At 39.3% G+C, this 20,740-nt stretch overlaps 1 long non-coding RNA gene across 2 annotated transcripts; it reads left to right on the top strand.

Moving 5' to 3' along the window:
- The first annotated feature begins 3,157 nt into the window (after positions 1-3,157).
- On the top strand, positions 3,158-5,320 carry LOC137478375 (uncharacterized). Of its 2 annotated transcripts, none has more exons than XR_011001528.1 (3): positions 3,158-3,199; positions 4,025-4,096; positions 4,481-5,320. It is a non-coding gene; the product is annotated as an uncharacterized lncRNA (long non-coding RNA). The 2 variants fall into 2 exon arrangements; XR_011001529.1 differs by lacking the exon at positions 3,158-3,199 and adding an exon at positions 3,308-3,745.
- The last annotated feature ends 15,420 nt before the right edge of the window (positions 5,321-20,740 follow it).

The following is a 20,740-nucleotide window of genomic DNA, read 5'->3' as shown; positions in this document are numbered from 1 at the left end:
ATTATATATATAATATATAAATAAAATAAATATGCATCTATAAATAAATAAATATTTGTTATATTTATTAAACAAAGATATCCATAAATATTTATATTTAACAAATACAACAAATATATGAAAATATATATTTGTAAATGTATAGAAATATATATTTATAAATTTATAGAAATATATATTTATAAATTTAGAGAAATATATATTTATAAATTTATAGACATATATATTTATAAATTTATAGAAACATATATTTATAAATTTATAGATTTATATTATATTATATTATATTATATTATATTATATTATATTATATTATATTATATTTATTGTATTGTATTATATTATATTGTATTGCATTGCATTATATTATATTATATTGTATTGTATTTTCCTTTAAAATTACTAATAATTTTTTTAAAATTTATTTTTTTGATATAATACTTTTGTGAAATACAGCTATTGGGACAGAGCAGTTCTTTGGTGGAGTTGCACATTTTTGGGTTTTTGTGTTTTATCTGGTGCTGGTTGCTTTTCCAAGTCATAGCTATATGATGAGGTCTAATGTTGTCTGAGAGGCGGTGAACACCTGATGTGCAGGGGCTGTAGTTTTCCGGAGACGGGTAACACCGGACTTGTTCTTGTTGTAGATTTTCTGTTCCACACCCTCCTGTCGGTCTGAACAACTCCCTCCAGGGGTTTTTCTGCAGATCTGTGAATAATCCAGGGATCCTGCGCAAGCCTTGCACCTTGCACGGCTGGCATTGCAGCAGCTCAGTGCCTCGCTGACAGATTCTGCTCTGCTGGTGCCAGGAGGTCACACCTATTTCCAGCTCCCAGTCTGCCCAGAGAGACATCACTGAGCCTGAAAGAAACATTTGCTCGATTTCTGCTTTTCTCAGATTGTTTTCTCTTCGAGGACAATTTCCTAAACAATCTTGCTGCTCTTAATGAGCAAAGCCCAGAGTGTTTATTGTAACCTGCTTTGAACTGCTGGCAGCTCCAGAGGAGGGAGGGCTTCGAACAGAGCCTGTCTTGTGCCAAAAAGTGAGCTCTGGGCAGAGCAGGGCCGAGGCACAGGAGCAGGGCAGCGTTAATAAAAACACTGCAAATGAAACGTTAGCGCGGGGTGCTGAAAGAGCTCAATTTTATTTTGTTTTCACACATTAGGTTTTGCTTAAAGCAGACAAGTACCAGGGAGAGCGTTCTGAAAAGAGGCTTTGTATAGGAGCTGGGGCTCTATCCATCAGATTTGTCATTTCAGGAATGCAGCCAGATGTATTGACTTACTAGCAATTGCATTGGTGCCATCTGGCCTGCTGGAGGCTGTATTAAAGATGGAAAAAACTGAACAGAAAGAAATGAAACTTGTTCATCACGCCATTACCCTAGCTGCTTATTTAAAGAGGGAAAAAATGTAACTTCTTGGCAGGGGGTATGCTGTTTGAAAATAAAATAGGAGGTCTTAAGGACCACAAGTCTCAAAACTGAGCGCTGATGTTTATATGCAGACTTGAAAGCTGGGCCTCACTTGTGTCATTTTGGGTATTTTTTTTTTAATGGAAAAATGCTTTCAAATCCTACTGTTCTGAGTAATGGAGCAAAAAACTCCCAGAGACCCCTGCCTGGTCCACTGCAGCCTTTATCCTTGCTCACTCTCAGTGCTCCCCATACCAGTTCAGCTGTCTGAATTGCTTCCTCCTCTCAGGAACTGAATTTGTAGCTGCTCTGCTTCCTCTTGCTGTTCCAGGCATGTCTGCAGAGATTTTAGATCATTTATTTTCAGACTTTTGAGCATCCCTCTCTGAGCAGAACTGCTATTCCTAGTACAGCAATAGTAACAACACATTCCTTAATACTGAAACTCCGAAATGTACTTAATTTAATTAATAAATCAAATAAATCCATGTTCCAAGTGTTTCCTTGCACTTCATGTAGCAAAATCTTTTTCTTAATATTTTTAGGACCAGGGCTGGTGTAAACATTTATTGACACTATAGAACTTTTTCAGTATAGAAATGTATTATTGCTGCAGGGTATGAAATGTTCACCAGCCTTACTGGGGTATAATTTTAAAGATGCCTTTATTCATATTTAATTCTACAATTAGTCTTCCTGAATCAGTGCCATCTTCTTGGGAAATGATTCCATTCATTTCACAGAATAAAACGATGGGTCTGAACCACCTCCCACCAGAGCTGATGGAATTTGGACTGACTCCTGTAAGAGCCCAGGGAACAATTCCTAGGTATTTTCAACCTTCAACCTTTGTTGAAGGACAGAAGAAAGATTTAATTACTGAACAGTAATTATACATAGTTTTACATTTAGTTTTCAGTACTCTCTCTCATAGACATACTAGTTCATGTACTGTTGCAATAAAAGTTGTTTACAACTACTGACAAAAATGATGAAACAAAGGATCAGAGTCTTTTTTTAAAAAGAAATATTTTTCTGTTCTGCTCTGTTCTCTTCCCTTCTTTTGTTTTTGCTGTTTAAGATAGAAAGCTCTCGAGGGCAGGGAAGTGGAACTTTGTAAAATGCTGAACTATTTGTGGGTGAAGTCAGTGTTTTAGCACTCCCAAACACATGTGTTAGAAGAATACATGATAGTTTTAGGATTCCTACAGCCATGAAACCTCCACTATAGCACTGCCAGGGTCTTCACTGTGGTTTTGTTTTTTTTTTTCCAACAAGATGAGAAAAGCTGGCACCAATACTGGAAAAGTCAACAGTGACTAAATACCCTTAAAAGAAGATGTAATGTTCTTACTCATACCAAGTCATGGAGCTGCGTGAAAAAAAGACCAAGTTTAGCCTTCATTAAAGGTCAGAATAATGATTTCTGTCCACTCCAGTGAAATCTGGTTTGTTCTTTCCAAGGGAACAGGGAGCAGCATCCCCTGGGCAGGAGCATGAGCTGGTACCACACTGTGCTCTCGTGTCTGTAGTCCCAAGCTCCTCCAAGAGTGCTCCTAAGTGGGACTAGACTGAAAAGTCCCCAGTGCTTGGACCAGCTCAGGTAACATGCTTTCTCCACCTGTGACAGTTGTGACAGCCCCTGTTTGTGTTGTGTGCTGATTACACCCCATCATCCTGCATCAGGAGAGAGCAGCCCCACCTGAGCCCATAAAGTCAATTTGGATTGCCCTGAGCTGCTGCTGCTGCTGCTGCTGAATGCCTGCTGAGGAGCACGGAGAAGGTTTGTTGTCACTTAGCTTTCAGTAATTTGCAATGTTCTGAGAATTACTTTAAACAATGTTGAGGGTTTTTTCCCCCCGTCCCAAAAAAAAAATCAGCATCTCTGGTAGCAATGTCTGGATTATTCCCCTCAAGGATTAATTAAAGGACTTTGTGCCTTTTATTTAGTATATTCAGAATGTTGGCATTATTACTGTTAGTAGTAATCTCATGATCCCAAGCAGGAAAAAGGGAGGGCTCAAGCATATGACACATGGGACAAAGTGCTCCTCTGGCCAGGAACCGCTCTCTGAGCGGAACAGCGAGGGGACACAACATTCTGGGAGAAGGAAAACATTGCCATTTCTCTGCAGGGAGCCTCTGCCCATGCAGAGCCTGCCACCAGACACTGGCAGCCCTGCCAGGAACAGAAACACTCCCAAAAACCGTGGTTAAGTTTTGAGAGAAAGAGAGCAGAGCATAAACTTGGAGGTTTAAAGGAAAAATCGGAAGGGTGGCAGGAGGAGCTGTCAGATTGATGTTGTGGAGGAGGTTGTAAAGACTAGAAGTAAGAGGAATAAACAAATTAACAAACAATGCTAAATAAATACAGGCAAGTAAATATATTGCTGAGAACAGTGTAAAGTGGCAAATCTTCCACCATTTTTATCATTCACTTAACATATTTTATATGTCATACGTCTGCACAAGTGGAAACACCTTCTCCATGTTTTTTAGCAGTATAGCATCCATAATATAGAGTAGTAAAAGGTGTGAGAGAAGGCAGGAGAACTTTTGTTCCTTAGTGTCTAGAGTAGTTTATTGTTTGATTTTTTTTTTTTTTTAGTTCACTTTTAACACCCAGCAACAGAGGGTGAGAGCTGCTGGTGCTCAGAAGGCACAGATTCCATCTTACCTGGTGAGTTAAAGAGGGATTTTAACCTGGGCTTGGAAAAGTTCATTGTATACCAGAAAATTTAAGAGATGACCATGTGGAAAAATCCCTTAAAAAAGATCTAGAAAACCTGGAGCAGCACGTGTCCATATGTAAATATTTAAACCAAACACGGTGTTTTAGTAGCCTTGGACCACTCTGAAATCAGTGGGTATTTTCTCCATGTATATGAGAGCAGTTCTTTGTCAGTCTGCTTTTTATTAACATAAACAGGCTAGTGGTGGTGACATAGGTAGTGACAAAAGGTGTATTTATGGTAAATAATGGACTGACAAAGGGGAGAACTGTGCAAGGGACAACTTTCATGTGTACTTCTTTGGTGATGCATGACCTACCCTTGCTCCACAGGTCTTTTATCATCTCTACATGAAAGAAACATGTTTTAACTGAGCTCACGTGGACTTGATAGCTCTATCTTTGCAGCCTTTTCTGCAGTACTCCCCAATGGCTGATAGTAATATGTACTCAACCACCTTTAGGCCACTGTTGGGTCAAATTGGAAAAAATATAGCAGTTTCTTCCAAAACTTAAAGCCCCTGCATGGGTGACAAGAGAAAAAAGGAAGTGTAAGTCCAGGCAAAATCCTAGAGGTGGCCAGCAGGTTTAGTGACAATCTGAGGGGGATTGAATGCCTCTTTCAAAGAGGGTCTCCACACAGACTTGCTGACAGCTTGCACCATTTCTGCTTTTTTTGTTGGGCGTCTGCACTTTCAGGGAGAATCCTGCTGCCTGTGGAGGCATGTTTAAGTCAGAAACTTTAAACCATTGTATAGAGGAAGATAAGACAAAACTCAGCTGGTTTACTCCTGAAACTCCCCTGGAAATGAATCCCATGGGGTCAATGAGGAGAAGGTCCTGTTGAATTAATAAAATTCATAAATTTTATACTATCCTGACATATTTTTCACCCTGCTTTGTGTGAAAATTGCACCATGACTTCAGCTCACCAAGATTTTGTTCCTTCTACCTGGGAGAATGAAGGTGCAGTCCTTTGACAATATTTCTTTTTTGAGTCCAGATTTCAAAGATGAAACATTCACTTTGTGTATTAGGATTAAAATTAGCGGTTCACAACTTAATGAGGAAGTGAAAGTCATCCAAGATCTGTCACTCCTGCCAAAACCAGGGTCTGATAACTGAAAGGGCTGCTGTTGTCTTTCTCCTTGATGAAGTTCAAGTTTTTATGCTATTTGGTGGTTTATTGTACTTAGATGATGCACTGAATTTATTTTTTTAAAGATGTGGTTGCTTCTTTTTTTTTTTTTTCCCCCAATTAACTGACCACTCTGCTATGTGCATTTAATGCACACTAACAGTAGTACTTTGGATTTCAGGAAATCGAGTTTCTCTTATTCTTATGCTGTTCTTTCCCCCCATTCCATAATGCCTGTATTAAACACAAAGGCAACCTGGGTTTTGCAATTAAAAGGAAAGTAATTTGATGATGCACACACAGAGCAGTGGGGCACGTGTGTGTGCACATAAACACTGGAGTATCACATGGAAGCTCTTAATGAAACCCTTATGATAAGAATAATGCTCAGGTTACAAATGCTACAGCTTATCTGGTACGTGTGGTAGGTGATAATAACTGCAATTCAGCCAGGGTAGGAAAGCAATTTTAGTAAACGTGATACCTGAAAGCAATTTTCAAATTATTCCCTGATTTCTAATGCGTAATAATCTCCAAAACAGTTGGGTTAATTTTCAGATCCCATTTCCAGTTTGTGTTGGTGGATTTTAACCATTAGTGCCACATTGCTTGCCACCTCAAATCCCTCAGTTTCAGCATGTGATACTTTAGAGGGTGGCAGTGACTTGTTTTCCTGTTTTCTGAGCAAAGATTCTTGTTTTCTGAGCAAACTCTCAGAATGCTCCTTACACTGGAAACAGAAAAATGACATGGAAAACAGGGACAGGTCAATTATGGCATGGATTCAAATGCAGCAGGAATCAGATTCTCTGCACTGAAAGCCTTTAAGGATTTTCTGAATGACAAGAGAACTTCTGAACATGCAAATGGGCTGCTCTTGAGGTCAGTGCAAAACTTGGCCATTCCTGTTTGGCCTTTCCTCCTAAGGTATAGAGCTTCTTGGAAGATGGAGAAATTGCACCTTTCCTTCTAGTCATGCTACAGTTGTGCTTCTACCTTTTCAAAAAGTTAATAAGTAGTTGAGGAGAAGAACCACGTCCCTGCACCACTTTTCTCTGTCCTCTGTGGCCTTTTTGCCCATAGGCAGGGAACAATTGTCCTTAATCCCTAGGTGTGGAGGGGAGTCCAGCCTTGCACTGCTGCAATTGCAGTGTTGGGCATGAGCAGAACACTCACACATATCAATAGCATTCTAAAAGACACAGCTTTACTATCCTGACATAAAGGCCCTACACTATTGAAATTCTTCTTTCTTTTTCTTCTCTGTGCCAGGAAAATAATTGAAAGCATATTTAGCTGTATGGATGTAGAAACCTACAGGAATTTCGTTGGTCTTGTGGTTAGTGAAGGAAAGTTGTGGAGAGACATTTAAACCGAGAGTTTCTACGAGCCATATATTCATGTTCCTGAAATTTGAGAGACTACATTTGACAGCACACTCACTTTAAAAACTGGGTATGAGGTTCTTTAGGATTGTTCTTGTGTGACTTTGTCTGCCTCAGTAATGTTTTTTGGAGAGAGAATTCTGGTCACCGTTCGGGGTTTGTTCAGGGAAGGCAACTTAGACCTATTCAAGGTTGATGCATTTCTAACTTGACCACAATTAGACACTTTTCAGGTAATCTTTCAGCTTAGCTGAGCTCTTTTTTTCCCAAGCAGAATCTCTCAGAATGTTGCAGTTAAAGCAAACTTTCCATTCAGATCAAAGTGTATAGGCTGGCTCCGTGTTATCACCTGACAACATTATCGTTGGGAATATTAAGCTGTCAGCAGCAGATCTGAAGGAATCACTTTCCCAGTCTGCAGTGAATTATAGAGGATGGGAATCTATCACACATAAAAGTCTTTCCATTTTCTAAGACTGTATCTAATTCTAATAGTTTCAATCTGCCCTCAGACTGGATTTTTCTCTTGTTTTAAATAATGATCAAGAGACCTTCTAAGAGCCTAGCTACAAGATTTGTAACCATTCAGCACATTTGTGTATGTATTTATGTTGTTTTTAAGATGCATTTAAGTCTGCATGTGCCAAGCCTGTGTGTGGAGCCAGTGGTGTCTTTTTGCTGAAAAACTCTTCCCTGCTCTATTTCCTTGCTTTTCCTGTTGCATTCCTGATTAATATGTTGTTTGCATGGCTTTGTGCTAACACACACATCATGAGGGACTGAGCGTGGGTCAGTGTCAAGTGGGACGGGATTAGGATGTGGGAGGTTGCTGGCATTAATGCTTAGCAAGTAGGATTAGGATAAAGCTGTAATTGAACAGTTCAACTAACCTGGGATTCATCAAGAGATTTACAAAAGCACATTATAGTGGTCAATGAAAGGAAGTTTTAAACTATCAAGGAAGCATGGTATTGCAAAGCTCCAACTGCAGAGAGGCATGGTTAAGCACTTCTCTTGTCTTGCATGTACAAATGTGAGATTTTTTTGGCTGGTTTTGGCATCCCAATTTGTGTTTCTGGATGCGAGCAGATAGTGGGACAATGAGAAATGAAAAAGTGTTTTGTCTAAGAAACTTCAAAAAATGGCAAATATACCACAGTATTTAATGCAATCTTATTAGAGACATATAATCTGAATTTGAAGGGAGTCGAAAGTGATAAAAAAAGTAAAAAAAAAAAAAAAAAAAAAAAGGAACTTTAAAGAATGACTCCAGCAATTCACTATTTACAGGCCCAAAATGTCACATATTTCTCTAATCCTGCCAGGTTTTGGGCTAGGGAGGTAACACTGGCCAGGGCAGCTACCTCAAAATGTACACAGAGAACACAGGCTTTGTGGTGGTGCTCTGGGCAGGGCTGATGTGTGATCCTCCACTGTAGAGAGATTTCTCTTAGCCTTGACCAGCCACCCCAAAATTATAATGTTGAAAAATCCACAGTGCTGATAAATCCCTAAAAACTCCACCCTGTTTTCACCTAAATCTGCATTCCAGCCACCACACCATTGGCACACGTTAGTACAGAGAGAGCAGTTTCCTTGTGTAACTTCTCTTGGCTGTGCTCAAGTATTAAATTTTTTTTTTTATAAACAGGAATGAAATAATAGCTTTTGATGACATCATAGCTGTGGCTGAGATTAACCCTGCTCCCCTGTGGGGTGCTGGTGGGGTTTTTGCTCCATCAGCTCCAGGGATGTGAATATTTGTGCTGTGCTGGCAGCAGGCCAGGACCAATGATTGTTTTATTGGGTGTCCACTGTTATTAAGCCCCTCTGTGTTTTTTCCCCTTTCGCTTTTTACTCCTGAACTGCTTTTCTGTAACCAATTTGCATTACTTTATGTTAAATTTCACGTGCCATGTGTCAGCTGAATTACACATCAGATCTAAAGACTCAAAGTCCTTTGAATTCTTCTTGGTGGCTATGCTATATTTACCATTCACTCACTCGTGTGTGATCGAGGAATTTAACAAGTTTTCAACTGTTTTTCATGTCTGAGGATATCTATGCACAGTACAGATTAAAAAAAAAAAAACCCTATAAAGCTCCAAAAAGGGAACATTTAGGGATAACTGGCAATACAATTTATACCCTGCTTTATAACAATCCTCTTGTGTTCTGGCCTTTATGTGCATTCAGCAATTGCATTATTCTGCTGATTTATGAAGACAAAAACGTCCATTCTTTATGTCTGTGAAATGCATAGCCGAGAGAAGTCTTGATGTTGTCTCAGGAGAGCCAGAGGGGCACTGAAATATACAGATCATTAATAAATTATCATCGTAATAATGTCAAGTTGCTGCACACCAGTCTCCATGAAATCCAGAATGGGCTTGAGGTTGTAAAAATATGTATCTTTTCTTAAAGCCTTCAAATAATTTTACTGTGGTTTATATTATAATGTAGCCATGTTGATGCATTTCTATGGCTCAGTAAAAATAATATAATGATGGGGGCTGTGTCACAGTCTCAGAAAGTTTGAATTTCTAAAGATTCAACAATATCAACAAATCTGACATCTTACTTTTCATCAGTTCTCCCGAGTCCTGCATGGGCCACCCATGAAGTTGCCCAGATTTTTGTCTGAGGTTTTCCTGAGCTGCTTTTTCTTGGGATTAAAATAGGTGTGTTGAGTAGGATTCCCGTCTTTAATTTTGGCATGTTTCCCTAAATCAGAGACAACAGAGGGTTGAATGACTTTCTCCTGCTCTTCCATCCAGCTGAAGTCAGCAGAGTAAAGATGGTGCAAAGAGGGTCGGAGTCAGGCTCTTAGTCACGATAAATTTCCTTATGCTGGTGGCAGTATGCTCAGAATGCTTTGAAGTGCTGGTTTGTCAGAGTTCACAACAGTTCATTTCAGCTCCAAATAAAATATTATCTGCCTTTGCTGGCTTTGCAGCACCGGGCGAGGTAACAGTAGAGCTGTTCTAGGTTGTTTTACCAATCCAGCTTTCTTACACTGGTTTCTTTATTGGAATTCGTACAGAGCTTTCTTTAAACACAGCTTTGCACTGAAGAAAAACAAAAGAGTGTTTATACAAGACAATAGGGCAGACATCATTTACTGTGTAGGGTTGATTTTGAGTTTATGCAGCTAAGACAAAGGGAAATGAACACCCCCATGTGGTATAACCTCTGCAAATGTGTAGCTTTTGTTATTTTAAGGCTTGAAACACCATACTTTTTAAAGTTTGAAATATTGGTGGAATATACTCTGCAGCATGTACTTTGTTCTGCAGAACACAAGCACAATGGTTTCCTTATGGCTTTTAATTTAGAATACACTCAAAGCAAGACAACGTCCTCCTTTTCTGATGCAATTTGCAACATAGCAGAAATGTAATTTATCCCAGTTCTGAGCCGTAAAGAACTTTTGGCATCTGATTTTTAATTTTTTTTTTGGGGATCTAACAATGTCAGCATAAAAGCTTAAAATAAGCCCAGTTGCTGAACAGAATCCCTTAAACATTCAATCTTTAATTCTGATGTCTCTATCTTCTTCCCTTCTCATTGTCTGCTGTGTGAAATTCTGAGTGAAATAGTCCTGTGGGGCTTTTCCAAAGCTTGTGAAGCTGTGTGTAAGAAAGGGTGAGGACAATGAGGAATTCCAGGTCACGTGCATATGGAGGGATCCAACAGATTGTAGCTTTTCCACTTTTTATTTTCCAAATCGGCATTGCTTTTGGGTGAAGAAATAATGTTCCAAGATAACTGGGTAGAGCATAGAAAATTGTAAACTAAGCTGTTTATTAGTAAGCTAAAAAGGAAATTTTCCCTTAATACATTAGTGGCTGCAAAAAATATATCTGACTCCAAAGTTATGTATATGTGACCATCATGAATCCCCACAAAACTGACCTCAGAACAGCACTACTGTGAAGCTACAGTAAATCCAAGGAAATGTGTATAGTGTCTGCAAGATCAAGAATTTCTTTTCCATATTTTTATGTCTTTTTTCCTGCAGGTCATTATAATATTATCTTAAAGGCTTTTCTGCACAGAGGGTCAGGAGTGTCTTTATGTGTAGCTCAGGAGCTGACATCCAGGTCTGAGAGTGTTTGTTGGCCTTGTCTGAGTTCAGAAACAACTCCATAAATCATATTTGAACTAGCAGTGCTGTACCTACCTATATAAGTAACAGATTTTCTGAAGTGAAAACCCTCAAAATCTGAATAGGTAAGTGGAAACCTGGAGAGGTCAACTGGTCCCAGAGCAGTCAGCTACTGCAAACCAGTCTGGACAGAGTTTTGCCTAATTTCTTATTAAGAAAAAAAAATTGGTGGAGAAAAGGGATTGTTTTATTATAAGGGTCTCTCAGTATCTCTCAGTGGTTCAACTGCTAATAGGTAACTACAAGTATTTGAACTGAAATATGTGCAGAGAGGGCACATTTTTCCATTAGTTATATTGACTTTTCTCTGAAAAAAATTCAAGTTATGCAAATGCATCTCAAAAATCCACTTCAGATGGACTATTTATTACTAAGAATTTGCAGACTTGTATGTGTAGAAGACATTATTGCTTTCTAAAGAACAAAAGAGTAATGCACAATTGTTCTCCTAGGGGCTGAATGCTCCACCCTTACCTGCCTCAGCTGCCTCCCAAACCAGCTTCAGCAAGGCTATTTTTAGTGAGCTAGAGACTGAAAATTTCATTTTGAGAACTTCAAACAAAGTATAAATCAAGATAGTTCAGTGATAAAAAAGCTTGGCTGGGGACTTCTATTGGCTTTTCATCATGAAATACAACATGAGTGGTTTGGTTGTTTTTTTTTGGTTTTTTAAATGGGCACAAATGTTACTTTTCACTGACTGTCAGAAATGGCTTGTTTCAGCTTCTTGTACAATTGACCATTGTGATAAGCCAGAGAGTTTGCTCTTTCTATCTACTAGAATGAATAAACACTGGGGTTTTGTTCATCTTTTAAATCCATTATATGATATTTCCCAGGGGAGATAAGCTTTGTATTTACTTGTGTGGCAACTCTTTGAAATCTGGCATTTCGAATCATCACCTTCATCCCAATGAGGAATTTCCAACAAACCAAGAGTTTGGCTTTATATGTACATTTCAAAGGCTAAAAAATTTCCTTAATGTGAAGACACAGTGTAAGTTTAATTAAATGCAGGGCTACTGCACGATTAGATCAGTAGTCTGTTTATATCAGCAATGCTTTCCAGAAAAAGTTTTGACAACCAACTGCTGAAAATAGCTTCAGAAAACCCCCAATGAAAACCAGCAGTAAAAAAAATCCCCAAGACTAATTCACAAAGAAGGAGTAGCTGAAGACCCTGTTTCAGCTTAGGTTAATGCTGGCCTTTCTGTGGAACAATTTCTTTTGATGTTCTAAGGGAACTGTCTTGATGTTTTATATACTTGTTATTTTATATCTCTTTAAAGCTATCACAGAGATTTGAGTGTGAAATACTTTTTCAATTTGTGACAGAACCTGGATGAGGACTGTACAAAGAAGAGATTTCAAAGAGAAAGAATTACATATTTCCATGTGTGACGGGTATTTCTTTGGTAAAGTCTTGAAAAAGTTGTAACAAGTCAAAAAGAGAGAGGAGGTGCCACAAAAAACAAATACTTAATGAGGAAGTACCAAGTTCTAGTAGAGAGATGCTGTCCTGATGTTTCTAAACATTATCTACATGCCACAAACTGGCAGACAACTCTTCTGCATTATTGGTACCACCAGTGCCTGATTCATTTATTTACCGTTGATTAAGTGAATCCTAATTTTCTGTTTTAATGCATTGGCATGAAAACTTAATCAGCCATTGCTTGAACAAACAAGTACAGTAACTATTGGGATAGGAGAAAAAAATTCCACCTAGGCCAGTACATTTCTAGTTCAAATATAATCTGTAATTAACCTTTCTCTGCATGGGTTAGAATATCATATTATTGTCTTATTGTCTCAAGACTTTTATTCTTTTTTTTCTAAATAATTGTCTGGACTACCTGACTTCGTGCTTGGCCATCAAACTTGCTGAGTTAGGAACACTGAGGGAAGGTTAATGTGCTATCCTGCTGCTGATTATATCAGAATGGGCTAGGTCTGTGAAATATAAATATCCAGGATGCCAAAGCAAATATTTTGATTCCCTTGAACTCATTAGCAAAAGTTTATTTTAGGTGTGATGGGATGCAAGCTATTACTTGGAATAGATGGACAGATTAGGATGGATGGAATTCATACATGTGGCAGGTCAATATCTATTGGAACTTAATATTTCCTTAATGAAAGCTCAAAAATGCCTTAATTTATGAATACATTCTTAGATACCAATATTTTCTTTGATATTTCATCACTCCTAGGTAGAACTTTTTCTTTCCACCCTTTCTGAGTTTTGGTCTTGAACGGAAATCAGGTAAATGTATTAACTGGCTCATATTTCATGCTAAAAGGGGAATGACAGCCATAATTCAGCATGAGCAGCACATGGGAGCATGAACACCATGTAGGACTTCACATAACTTATGGAGCCTAAAGTTAAAACACGAGCAGCCCATCAGAATCCGAGGAAATATCTGGTGCATTCTTGTTTCTCTTGGTTCACAGTGAGCTGCCATTCAGCCTCAATTAAACTGCCAGAGCCGTGAGATAATAGCAGCAGGAAATTCTTGAAAGATAAATTCAAGATGGTAGCTACCACTGGACTTCCCTGAACTGATTACAGTTCTAATTGTACTGTGAAGCACACTTATAGTAAAGCTGACATGATTTTTATTTAAAAATGTGGTAGAAGAAAACCCCTTATCTCACTTCACTCCCCAGTACATTCACTCTTGAGCTTTGTTTGCAGCTTGCAGAGGACAGGGTTTGTTTGAGCTGCTGATGTTTTGAGTTCCTTCTGCCTCCCACTGCAGAATGCACTCCACAAGTCCTGGTGTCACTCTGCCTGGCCCTTCCTTCTGTTGCCGTGCCAGGGTTTATCACCACTCGCTCCTGGACAGTGTCAATAGTGCAGTCACTTCCTTTCTGCCAAACAGCCCTAACACTCACCAGACTTCCCTGCACGTTACAGAGCAAGTCAGGCATCATTACCTGAAATGGTAAAAAAAATTAAAAACCGAAATATGTTAATCCTGTTTATAGAAGGAGTTTTGATAGATGCTGAACACCCCTTTGAAAGATTGCTGCAAGGAAAAGCTGTCATTTTGGATATCTTAGCAGAATTTCAACTGAGTGATGCTTCACAATACTGAGGTTTTTTAAAAAAAAAAAACTCTTACAGAAGCAAGATCCTAATTTTCTTCTTTTATTACCAAAATACCTCTATTTTAAATGGAAATGAAAGCCAAGCTAACAAATGATGGAGAGGTGAAACCAGTGATGTGTCACTGCCCAGTGCAGTGTTAGCAAATAGTGTGGTGTAGTGGAAACTGACAATTCTCAAACAGCCATAATTCCCAAGTCATCTCCTTCTTTTGGTAAAACACAAAATGTGCTTTATTAAGGGAGCCACATGGGAAAAGGTGGGAACTATTAAACCTTAAAGTGAATGCCAAGGCAGACAGAGGTGTTTGCATATATTCAATTGAAAATCTGGGGTGGGGGGGAGGAAATGTTATTTTGAGGAATCCTGGGAAACTGAAACAGCTGTAGAACTGTTGTTGAAGATAAACATTTTTACCTCAATTTCTTAGTGGTTGGTGATGAGATACTGATGTTTACCTTTGGAAAACAATCACCGTGCTGCCAACTACACCAAGTGGTGTATGCACATTCCAAGTATTACATCTTTTTATTCACTTAGGCTTGACTCCATGCAAGAAAATAATTCCCATTGCTCATACATAAAGGGAGAGGTTGTAAGTCAGAACCTCCCAGTACTGGTGATAGTGAATCAAGCCAATTCAAAGCACTGGCATGAAGAATTCCCAGCTTTTCTCTTGGTATTGGTTGGAATATTGATATCTGAGGATGTTTGTTGGGTAAAGCAACCTTGTGGCAGAGCCACCTCCACCATGTGGTCAGCAATAGAAGCCAAAACCCTAAATGGGAGGTAGATAACTCTTCTGTGATCGTGACATTTTTTCCAAAATGGATTGAAATGGAATTTTGATCTATAGGTGTATTCAGAGGGGAATGTTATTCTGACAAGACTTTTTAGAGTGGATCCTTTCCCCTGGGTTTGGAATGGAAAACCCATCTGAGGCCAAAGAAAGCTTTGTAATGGCAGTCTTGTGAAAACAATCTTCCTCATAAAAATGTTCTTTGTGACCAAATCTGCATCTCATAGGGTTTTTCAGCTCTATTTTGGAAAACTCATTACCTACAAGGTCCTTCCTTCGTGGATTCAGCAATTATTATATCTGAGGGAATGAGGAGAAAGAATTTGCTTCTACATCTCTGGAATTTATGGCAGCTTCTGTGTATTTTCCGGGTAGGCAGGGCAGCAGCCACCAGTCAGAGCTTGCAATGCTGAAGGATTCCACCTGCAAGCTGAAGCTTAGACAGTCAAAGCTTCCAAAGCAGTTCTGAAGCATGAGAAGGGAAAAAAAATAGAGAATTCTTTTGCATCTCTCAACGTTGAGTACTCCTGTTTTGTCACCTTACGGGCAATTTTGACTGAGTATGCCCAGTTTTCTATTCCCAGTTCAGCCTCTGAGATTTTTACTGACCAGAGAACCCAGCTCAGGAGCTCTGGGTTTGGCACCAAATCTGAACTAAAAAAAAAAACAATGTGGCTTTTAGGTGACCCAGGGGACATAAGCAGCTCTGATCTTCAGCCAGAGGGGGCACATGTGAATCCCTAGGCTCAGAAAGCAGGATTTTCCAAGGAAATTAAGAAATGTCTCCACAACAATTTAATGCTTATGGTGAAATCTCAGAGGAATGGAAATTCAGTGCTCATTAGACACAACAATTTCTTCTGCTTTTGTGTAAAAGCTCTCAGATTTAAAAAATAAAAAGAGCCAAAATTATTATTCATCACTACACAGTAGCATCTGTTTTGCTGTGATTTACAGAATTTTTGGTTTATTCATTTGTGTTTCTTTTTTCTTTTTTTTTTTTTTGGTGAGTAAAATGGGAGTTTAGCCTTTGAAACAACTGTTGTCTGATAAACCTTCTGAGTTCATTGAATTATTCAAGGGTCTAAGACCTTATAAAGTGACAGTAAACATAGATAATTATTTCAAGTAAATAATAGATTTATTTATTATTTATGTTTACTTGACAGTAAACATAGATAATTATTTCTCAATATTTCCTATGAAATTGAGCAATGAGGCAATATGTTGCAGCCTCAAGGTAAAATGACATCTCAGTAGCTAATCAGCTTCAACTCTTCTGGCACTCATCTTAGAAACAGAATTGTGTTTCAACAGTGAGGTTTTATGGAGAACTGTATGCAACAAAGAGGCATAATATCAGCATGTCCTTACATCCTTTCTTCAAATGAAGGGTATTTCTGAAAATGAAAACCTGATCCATGTCTTGAAATGAATGCAGACTCTGAGACTAATATATTATAAATCCAATTTTCTCACATCCTTCAGTGTCACCCTCCCTGCAGCAGCAGCTTTGAGAGGGCATGAAGCCTGGATGGCCACTAAAATCTTTGGAGAGAATCTGCAGAGCCTGGGTGTGAAAAAATAAGATTTAAGCAGAGCTTACTGAAGCACAGATTAAAAGGCACCATCAGAACTGATATTAAGCCTCATTTCCCCAGGCAGCTGGGAAAATAGAGGAAAAATCAGGAGCTGTAGTGGTATTTCTTTAGTAATATTCTTGAAGGAGATCAATATCATCTGCAGAATTAGCTGGATGTGGATGGAATGACCTGCTAAGCCAGGTCTCTTTCTCCTCCCAAAGCCTGGGAAACTAACACAAAACAATCCATAAAACCACAATTTTGTGACCAGACAAAAATTAATGTGGGGAAAATGTATCATTGCAGGCACATCTACTTGCTTACCCTTTGCTGCAGTGGCTGATGATAACTTGCCTCCTTCCCAAGAAAGTGAAAGAAAAAAAAAAACCACAAAAAGTTCAGTAAAAAGGAAAAGTTGTCTCATCAAATATTTTTCACTTTGTGCAAGCAGCCTGCAGGATTCAGCTTGAGTTTAGTAAGAGTAATTCCTCTTGAATTTAGTGCTGCTTTTTCACTGACTATAAGCTACAAAGGTGGTAGGAAAATCCAGGCACAGTCCCAAGTGAAATCCAGGCCCTTTGCCTGTTTGACCTCAGCTGTTGGGATCAGGTTTGATGTTTTGCATACCCCACTCTGGTCTTCGAGGTGGTATTTTTTTTGAATTTTAATAGAATTAAAGAAGTTCACAATGGGATAATGAAATATTGCATGCAGCAGAGATTAAATGGACCCCTTGGTTTCTCTATTGTCTATTTCCCAAAAGATGTTGGGGTTTTTTGTGGCCCTTTGACTCTTTGTTATATGTTTGTTTTGGTACCATGAGACACCATGGTCTCACAGGGGACTTCAGCTTACCAGGTCTCTGTTGAAAATACAATAGAGCAGAGAGGAAACAGTCTTGGAGGCTTATAGCAGATATTAATAACTTTTTTTTTCCCCTGAAAGGGGTTATCAAGCATTGGCACAGCTGCCCAGGGCAGTGGTGGAATCCCCATCCCTGCAGGGATTTAAAAGCCCTGTAGATGTGGCATCTGGGGACATGGTTTAGTGGTGGGCAGGTAGTGCTGGGTTAATTGCTGAATTTGATGATTTTAGAGGTCTTTTCCAACCTCAATGACTCTATGACTCTATCATAGCATTTTATTTTTCACATGTTGATAACCTTGCTGTGAACATTCTTCTTTTTGGAGGTACCATGAACAACAAGGCGTCTGTTTATAGGGCTCCTTTAAAAAGGACATTTATTAGGTGCTTGTCCAACTGCTCAGAAGCCTAAAGTGGGCTAAAATGGAATAGTGGAGTGAAACACAATCACAGAATTATTGTCACCAATTAGTGAAATTCATGTCCTTGCTGGGGTGAGTCATCAGGTGGTGGCACATTTCCTGCTAGTCACAGAAACACTTCCTTGGTTGAGTCTTCTATTCATACCAGAGACATGTGTTGGCAGAGTTTGGCAGAGTTTAGAGGAAATCTGTGCAAAGTACATAAGAAACTCTTACCTGTAAATGTTGGGAAGACCTCTCCCCTCTCAGATTTGTGCTTGTGCATGACCCAGAACCCACTTGAGGCATGCTTTGATCTTCACCTGCAGCACTTACAAAATGTAGTTTAGAGCAAACTGTTGCAAGTTGCTGCTTGAATGTGATGGATGTCACCCTGCAAGAAAAGACAAAAATCCCTTAATGTATGTTCTTCTCATGTGTTCTGGCAGAAGATTGAATGGTAGCACCCGTGTGACTCAACTCTTAGCAGCGTTAAGGTGTGAGAGAAGCTGGGTTTGTACCCTGGAGCTATTTCCTTGTGTCTCTGTAAATTTTCTCTCCAATTTTTTTTTCAAGTAGAAAAAGCAAATGTGTATAAAGGACCAAATAGTTTAGTAGTTAATAACTCATTCCTGACTAGGGTCATGCCAGTTTTTGGTATTTTCAATCTGACAATCACAACCCTCATCCTTTTTTACATTTATCACTGCATGCTTGTATTCTTGAGCAGTTTGTGCCACAATAGTTGCTGCTCTCACAGTGGTTTAAGACCTTTTGTTTCTTTGTAAGCTGTTGCTGGAAGTTTTCAAGGAATAATGATTTTTAGACAATGGGCTGTTGTCAGGATGATGTTACTTTGAGAAGGTCATGCTTTTGCCAAGTCCCTGGCTGAGTATAAAACGTGCTGGTGTGTGATCTACAGGCACCAAGCAGAGAGAAAATCAGATACTCTCAGGGATGCTTGGAAGAATTGCTTGAGGGAACAAGATGTGCCAAAATCTCATTTCTGGAGACTGCTGTTTCATATCAGGTGTGCTGCTGTCACTCCCTCAGAACAAGCCCTATATCAGCCCCAAACCATTGATCAGCCCTTGCTGGGTCACCGCTCAGGATGGTCTTGGATGAGGAGGAAAAGGCTCCTGGAGATTCTTCCTGGCACAGACATCCCTCAGTCCAGCAGTGCAGACATGGACAAACTTAAATTTCAAACCCCTGAGTAGTTATTGATGTAACATTGCTGTGGGTGGCTTCGAGGCCTCGGGCAGCAAGAGAGTGCCCACGATCCCTGGGAAGCTTCCATCAGAAGTTTAGCAGAGCCCTCTGTGATGAATTATTTTTGAAGTTTGGAAACAAACCCTAGTACTTGGAAAAGCTCTTTTTATTTTTATACAGTTATTATAAACCCAAGGTTATACCAGTCTGCCACTGTAGCCTTGAGACCACCCTTCCCACCAAGCAAGCACAGACTGTGGTTGTGTAATTGAGTCCAATTGTGTGAGAGATAAACACATCATGAAAAAAGGTCCTGGATGTTGAGAAGGGTTAGGATTAAAAGAATGGCTTAGGTTACACGTTGAAGTGCTACAATGATAATTTTTTGAAATACACCACATCAAGTTAGAGGGCTGAGCTCCCTACATCTTTGGCTTCCCCTCTGGACAGGGCACCAGCTTCTGGGTTGGAGAAGGTGCAGGACCAAATATTCTCAGGCACAGGAAACATCTTTTAGCAGCTGCTCATTCATTCTGTTGGTCAGTAGCTGAATGATCAGAGTTCCTCTGATTTATTAGGAAATGGGGTTATGAGCTGTGAGGATCCCTCACTGATGAAAGGATAGGACCTCATCCCATTTGAAATCCCAGGGATCTGATACATGAGACAGAAGTGGAGGTTGATTTTGATTTTGTTGGGTACCTTTTATTTTGTTTGGGGGGGGGGGGGGGGGTTGGTGGTTTTTTTTTTTTTGTTTTGTTTTGTTTTCTCTCATGTCTGGGAGCAGATATTTAGGTAGCCACCATGGAACTGGCCTGCCCAGTTGTGTGGACAGCACATGACCATTCTCTGCCACTTGTTGTTGTAGACATTCCTTAGGTTTGAAATACCTGTGAAATTCAGCATTGTTTAAGGGAATGAAGTTCTGTAGATGCCACTTTTGGGAAACAGCTTTCCCAAGAACAAATATTGAATAGTGGACTGGAAAGAAAAGAACAGAGATTCTTTTCATGCTGCTCACTTGTGTGGCTTTCCCGTGCATTTATTTCTCCCTCTTCAGTTAAAAAAAAATTAAAAAGCTATCTAATTCTTGGCAAAAATCACTCTATTTGCCCTGATTTTTTTAAATTTTTCTCAGCCTGGAAGGCTTTGGAGATGTTTGGAATTTTATAGGAAAGATGCCAGAACACGGGACCAAATAAACTTGCATAAAACAACAAGAAAAAGCAACGCCCAAACTTCTCTCCTCCTGGAAGGTCTGTTATATAATTCATGGCCTCTCTAGGGTTTCTTGCAAAAACAGGATACAGTAAAATCCTTTAAGATATACAAAACTGCTATTTTGGTGCTGAAAAAATGGGAAAACTAAGATTATATACTCCATGGTGAATGTCATAGAGGGAAAAAAAAAAAAAGAGACTTATTAAATGCCTGAGCCTCTTTAGGGAGAATATGACAGACTCAAGACAGATGCATGTGAATAAATCTTCTTTTAATGAACGACACTTAGCTCTGCTGGGCTGTATCAAAAATATTGCCACGGTGTCTGTGCAGCTTCAGCAGCAGGAAGCTGAATTGCCAAAGAGGTAATATCCTGAGTCTGATCAGTGTATCATAATCAAACAGACTCTAAGCAAGAAGGATGGAGTGTCTCACAAGCCATATTGGATTAAACAAGCTTGCTAAGTATCTATAATTTCTGTGGGCTCCAATAACTCTCTTAAAGGGCCAGGCAGGAGCAGGATCAGGGGGTGCATTATTTTGGAGGATCAGCACCTCCCTGAGCATTGCCCTGCACTGAGGAATGCATCACCATGGTTAATATTCCATGATAGACCTCATTTTCCCAGGGTCTATAACTCACCCATAATAATTTGCTGAAGGTTGAAACTTGGCAGGCAGGCCCGCAGACCGGGAATTAATTTTGG

Source organism: Anomalospiza imberbis, chromosome 8, assembly GCF_031753505.1.
Source record: "Anomalospiza imberbis isolate Cuckoo-Finch-1a 21T00152 chromosome 8, ASM3175350v1, whole genome shotgun sequence".
In the NCBI taxonomy this organism is placed as follows: Eukaryota; Metazoa; Chordata; class Aves; order Passeriformes; family Viduidae; genus Anomalospiza; species Anomalospiza imberbis.
Note: the sequence above shows the minus strand (reverse complement) of the source record. Positions and strands in the feature narration are given on the sequence as shown.